General features: G+C 42.1%; 1 long non-coding RNA gene across 1 annotated transcript; it reads right to left on the reverse strand.

Annotated features, from left to right (window-relative positions):
• Positions 1-2,287: 2,287 nt before the first annotated feature.
• LOC122452204 lies at positions 2,288-5,078 on the reverse strand. The gene is made up of 2 exons (XR_006272625.1): positions 4,279-5,078; positions 2,288-2,628 (listed from the first exon to the last, which is right to left on the reverse strand). It is a non-coding gene; the product is annotated as an uncharacterized LOC122452204 (long non-coding RNA).
• Positions 5,079-6,867: the final 1,789 nt, after the last annotated feature.

The raw sequence follows: 6,867 nt of genomic DNA on the forward strand, positions 1-6,867 counted from the left end.
ATACCTCAAATCCCTTCTGTGCTGGATTCTTCAGGGTTAGAGGTTTTGGTTTGAAGGAAGGGAGTGCTTCCACCAGGGGGCACAGCAAGAGTCTCACTAAACATTAAGGTACAGCTGCCACGAGTTTTTCCAGGATCTTCGTGCCTGGAGACTATCAGGCAAGGAAAAGGGTTGAAAGTAACCTCTCATCAGGGGGAGGAAGGGTTGCTGTCACACAGCGGGGGAGAATTTGCTCACCATCCAGGTGACCTATGGTGGCGTGAGTGCTCCCCTGGCGAATACCTACGGTAGACACGCACAGCACGCACAGCCTGAGAGGTGCGGGGTGAGCAGGGGGTAAAACGTGGGGCTCAGGTGCAGGTGGTTGCCACCAGTTAGCGTCTGTACTGGCAGAGGTGCTGGCTGAGGGTGAGGGGAACACAGGGTGGGTAGTGGGGGCAGGTGGGGACCAACTACAACTGTTGTCCATCACACTCACCTTCCTCTTGAAGTTGCTGCGGAGAAAGAAACCAGTAAGACTGCTGGAGGCCTGGTTCCCAGAGGGAGTGAAGATATTACACAATGCAGACCCGAGAGTGTTAGGAGTGCACGTGTTGATTCACCACCAAGGTCCCTGCTCAGGACCTAGGCACACATCTCCCCAGCCTCCCGGAGCAGTGACTGCAATGGGTGCCTGGAAACCACCACCCTCTTCCTCCCCACCCCGCCCCCAACCCCCCACCTCCCTCCTCCCACCCCTCCACGCCCCTCCTCCTTCCTCCCACTCCTCAAACCTCATGCCACCAAAGGGAGTTGCCTCACCCAGGCCTGTGCCTCCCGCCAGGGGCAGCCCACATCTGATGCCTGCCTGAGGTGGGGATGGAAACTGAGGTCTCTTGCCTCAATTCAGTCAACTAAAGGGACACCCCAGCTTCAAAGCACCCCAGGCAGTTGGCTGAGGCCTCTGTTGTGACTGCACCAAAAGTCAGAGCCTCTGCCCAGTCTCACTCCTCCCCCACTCCCTGAGGTATGGGCCCTCCACCTTCCACGCACCCCCACAAACTCCTTGCAGGCACATCTCTGCCTCCTGGGTGTCTGTTTCCCAGGAACCCTAACCTAAGACAGCCTGAGACTGGCTACAAGCGATAACCAGCAAAAACATCATAAACATTGCTGGTTTAATCAGAATATTGTAAAATTTTCAGGGCTGTCCCACCTTAAGTTGGAACATTCAGGTGAATGACATTTGTAGTTTGTCACTGGTCTAAATTCTTCCAACTCAGGCCCAGACACCTCTAGCCTGCCCTTTCCCCAGACTTGCTGTCCCATACCCACCCCCTATGTATAGGAGTCATTTAATATTAATAGAATAAACAGCTTTGGTTCGGCAGTTCACTTATACCGCACCAAAGCAACAAAAATAACAGAAGCAAACAAAACCCCAGAAGCCAAACATATGAAACCCCAAAACACCCGAATACAGCAAAGTGTTACCTGTCCAGCCAGTCATGTAAACATCCATGACTCACTCATCTCTTTTTGTAGATGTTATGGATTTTTATATCTAAACACTGATCACATAAAAGGACTAGCAAACTCTGAAAACTTAAAGGAAAGGCCCAAATTCCACTTTCATCAAACTTGTGTCTGATTTAATTTTCTGTGACTTTAACAGAAATTAAATGTTGGGGAGAAGAGAAAAAAGAAATATTATTCAGCTTATACAGTAGGCTCAACTTGAGCAGGTGTTTAAAATTCACTGTTAGGTAAACTAGACTCTGATGCAAAACTGTACTTTTGTTGGGTGATGCATATTTCAAACTTTTACTCTTTTTTTTTTTGCTAACAGAACCTTGTTTTTTTCCCCTTCTTTTTTTCCCCCAGCAGGAAGGCACAATCATTTACAATACTGCCAAATATAACAAACATCTACAGATGGGTTGGTCTGCAGCTGGAGGCTTTAACTTCATAGTATTTATTTGAAATACCCAAGCCAGCAGAGCAGGGCTTAAGCACAGTGGGCACAATTCACAATGTTTTGGCTCTGGAGCAAATAGCAGTTGAACTTAGTTTTTTCAGAGAAAATGGAATTTATGCAGATGTGCTTTGCACTAAATTCATTAAACAATTACATCCTGGTGCAGTTTTCACATTTTTGTAAAGGATCCACATAAGCACTAATTAGATCTAAAACAATGTTACTGGGCAAATTACAGTGCCGATTGTCTGCCTCGTCTTGCGATCCGCATCTGCTTGGCAACGATGATGATAATTTAGGTGCAAGCAATACAAATGTTGGTTTTTGTTACATTTAATAGAAATATTTATTTAAAACACACTATGGATTAATTGATAATGTAACCAGCCTTAAAGAGCTTCCAAATGTTTTTCTCACGGACTTTTAGTGGTAAAACTGAATATGTGAAAATATAGTAGCTGAAACTTCTCACCATCGCTAACTGGCGTTTCCTCAGTGAGGTTTGCTATTGAAAGGCAAGTTTGCATTTCATTTGGCTTCAAGTGCAAGCTGGGTAGCTGAATTACAGCAGCGCCTTTCAGAGTGCCGCATTTGAGCATTTGACGCAAAGGCAGAACCGCTCTCCTCCACAGCTCCCAGCCACGACTCCCCAGTCTGCCTCTTCTTCGGTCCTTGGTTTAAAAGGACAGCTCAGTGTTAGAGAAGTATTCCATTCTTAAGTATTTCAGACATCAGGGTATGTTTTCTTTTGTCCATATTCATCTGTTTTCTATTTCATATATCATTCAATGTAAGAAGGCTTATTAACATTTAACCATCAAATCAGTTCTGCAGAAGTGAGGACATTCAGACAGGGTTTCTATGGCAACTTTGAATGTACCAACTTAATTCAGGGCTTGCTCTAGGCTGGTCACCTCCATTATTGCTCACATCCTAGACATTCTTTAACTCGCTTGACCAGCCATGCAGTTGAGAATCCTGTGTTACCATTCTGCTCTCACCCAGGACAACCGCCACCACAACTACCTAGCCTTGCTTTATCCCTGGGAATGAGGCCAACGTGGTGAATCAATTTGGCTGCTGGTTTCCTAAAAACCACTCCTGTTGTTTGACTTCTCAAATGGTTACTTTATTGTTCAGAGCTAGTTATAAAAGAGCAAGCTCAGTGCCACCGCCAACAAAGATTAAGAGGCAAAATTAAACTCCAGATTTAATCATTGCCAAAGTCCATGTTTGGAAATATCTCCTCTCCAAGCAGGAATACTAATTATTAATGCAAAGCACAGCAAATAATAATGATGCTCTCAACATTCAGCATCCAGTTTCCTTTTCTTTACTGGATTACTTCCCTAACCTTTGTGTGGGCCTTGCCGTTTCATTCTGCAGTTTTGCTAGGTAAGACATTGTAACTAGAAGGGTGATAATTCCTTCAACAGACCTAATTGGTAGGTCTGAAAATGCTGTGTTGGTTAAATATGAAATTATATCCTCCTTGAAAGAAAACATAACTTAGCACTAGTTTAGAGCTTGGAATAGCTCAGAGATAAAATGTTGTTAGGCCTGTGTCAAAAGGCAAAGTAAAATTTGTAACAGAAAATGTATTTTTGAAGATTCTGAAAAAGCGAATCATTAATATTTCATAACTTGAAACTCAAATTCTTGTTGTTTCACCTTGGGAAGATATTTGATACTATAATTTACTCCTATTTAGAGTTTTAAAGGGGAAATATGATTTAATTTTTATTAGATTAAAAATAACAGAAGAGTTATTTCTCAAATTTTCAAAAGTTGCCTTTGGATTGATAGCAAATGGAGAAAATGCTAAACAAAGGGCTGTAATTTTAGAAAGTTATGAACAACTGGAAAAGGGTTGTTATGACAGCCTTTTCAATTATAAGTGTTAATTGCTCCTATAGTCAATAAAATGTACTATAGTCTATGCAACTTCTGAAGAGATAATTAAATGAAACAAGGGAGCTTTTGGTAAAACCAGTTTAATTCAACTACTGTACCTTTTTACCCTGGAGGTGAGTGAGCAAGTGAAAGTCACTTCTCCAGGCTTTTTGAACCAGGGAATGAACCCAGGTCTCCGGCACTGTAGGCAGATTCTTTACCATCTGAGCCACCAAGAAGGAGAAGGAGGAGGAAATGACAGCCCACTCCAGTATTCTTGCCTGGAAAAGTCCATGGACAGAGAAGCCTGGTGGGCTACAGTCCATGGGGTCACAAGGAGTTGGATATGACTTAGCAACTGAGCATGCATGCACCTTTTACCAATCGGATTCCATTTCTTTTTGGTTGGCATGGATGATGCCACTTACTCTTTCTAACTTTATAAGTCCTTGGGTAGTGAATATCTTTGGCCTTGAGACAGTTCTTGGTTCTGCTGTATCATTGTTCCTTCCTGGGCGTCTTCCTTCTCCCATTCAACAAGTTCTGGGCCAAGAAACATGTTAGGCATCATAGGTCCAGAGAGGGCTGAGCCCGAGGCCCTGCCTTCATGACATTCACAGTGTGATGGGGAAGAGCTGTGCATCTTTATCCAACACGGCACACACTTGCTGTTCCTGATTATCTGAGGCTGTGTACTGGAAAACAAATAAACAACAAAAATAAACAAACAAACAAAAAAACAACCCAGAAGTTGGTATCAGGTGGCTGTAGTCATTAGGAAGCAACCTAACTATCTCCATACAGCCTTGTCTTTCTATACAGCTGACCATTTTTATTGCCAGCATTAAAATTTCCTTTTGAATTTTCTTCAAGAAGCTTTTGTCTTTAACCAGTTTCACTTTACAGTAACCAGATTAAGTCATCAGGGCTCTCAAATATTTCTGCTAGAAATTTATTATCGTCTAGATTTTGCTTCTGTACTGAGCAAGGGGGTAATTCTCTAGTTGAGGTAGCATCATTAGTATAACCCAGACAGCAAGAGCTCTTTATTTGTATATGAGAGGAAATTTTTACATTTGAACTTCTGTAGCAGGAAGGATGGTGCTATGGAAAAAGGAACATGGGCTACATTTTAGGCTATAAACTGTTAAATTAATTTTTGTTTAATCAGAAAGGAATTAACTTATTAATAAAATCATTTCAACAGAAAGGAGAAGATATTGTGATGGAGAGGGAGCCAGGAGCCCTTGGGTAGCTAAAACGATGCTAAGTATCTGAAGACTGGAGGCCCCACAAAGTACTAGAGAAAACTGAAAGGGTGGAGCGTGCCTGACGGACACTAGCTAACGTCTTCCCTTGGCTCGTTAGCTCCAATTCCTCCTTTAAATGCACACCAAAACACATGGTAAGAAGTTTGGTACTGAGCTAGGCTGTTCTTTCTCTATGTGTTAGATTCTGGCTGGTTTGACATTTTTAAGCACCTACGATGTGTTAAGAATGTGCTGTTTTGAAGCGAAAGAGACACTAGAGATATAATTCCTCCCTGTTTTCAAATTCTGCTTAATTGAGGGCAGGGACTATTATTTTGTCATTTCTCCTTATGCCTTCAAAGCATAACATGGTATCAAACACATCGTGTTTTCTCGTTATCAGTGGAGACAGACCCCTAAATAGATAATTTCAATCAAAATAGTAGGTACAGAAGAAATGAAAGGCCATAGGAGAAGGCCCTAGCCCAACCCTTTGAGTACTAAAAGATTAGTACATGTTGACCTGCCAAGAAAACTGGAGAGGGCTTCCAACAGAAGAAAAGGCTTGCATGCATGCATGCTCACTCGCTTCAGTGGTGTCTGACTCTTTGCAACCCTATGGACTGTGGCCAGCGAGGCTCCTCTGTCCTTGGGATTCTTTAGGCAAAAATATTGAAGTGGGTTGCCATTTCCTTCTCCATGGGATTTTCCTGACCCAGGGATAGAACTCATCCATTTTATATCTCCTGTGTTGGTCGGCAGGTTCTTTACCACTAGCACCATGTGTGAAGCCCAGAAAGGCACAAGCAAGTTGTAGAAAAACAAAACGACGTGGTGTTTGAAGAACTACATACACACTGAATGAGTTAATGAAGCTGATGCTTAAGGGGGATCACTGAGAGAGAAAACCTGAGCATTAAATACAGACCAGACTTCTGCTCTATGGCCCACACTGAGGACTTCGGGTTGAGCAAAGTCTGGGAGATGGTGAAGGACAGGGAAGCCTGGTGTGCTGAGTCCATGGGGTCATAAAAAGTTGGACATGACTGAGTGACTGAATAACAATGAGAAGCCGTTTCAAGGGTTTTAAGCATAAATCATACTTATGTACAGTATTATCTCACTCTCTACACATTATTATTATTGTGTATTGGATACTTACTGTCAGATGCACATCTAAGTACTTTACATGCCTTTTCTCATTTTACAGAAGACAGAACCTCAACTCAGAGAGATTAGGTAACTTACCAAAATCACACTCGTAAATGCAGAATTTGTACAGGTCTTAGTCACTGCAGTGAGAGTCAGTAGGATTTCACAAAGATGTATTCTAACATTGTGGATTTTGACTTTTCTCTTTTCCTTGAAGCTAACACTAGATTTTCAACCTCATGTTTCTCTAGAATTTACAACTCTTTTTACCCCCTCATTCACATTTCTATCTTTCTTGGAGAGTACAGAGGGACCATTAAACTGTGAATTCCTTTTTTCTTCTAACATCTCTGTGATGATTATGGAAATAGACATTAATTGGATCATCTCATATGCTGAATTTGCTCTTTTTATGAATCATTTAAAACTGGGGAAAAAAAAGTGGAAATATCTTTTTTTCCTCTCTTATTTCACTCCAGTCCATGACTGTAAATACCTAGTGGTTGCTTTACTGAGAAATCTAGAGCAACTCTGTCCAGTAGAACTTTCTGTGTTGCTGGAAATATTCTATACTTGTGATATCTAGTACTAGACATAAATGGTTAATGAGCACTT

This window comes from Cervus canadensis, chromosome 13 (assembly GCF_019320065.1).
Source record: "Cervus canadensis isolate Bull #8, Minnesota chromosome 13, ASM1932006v1, whole genome shotgun sequence".
Lineage (NCBI taxonomy): Eukaryota > Metazoa > Chordata > Mammalia > Artiodactyla > Cervidae > Cervus > Cervus canadensis.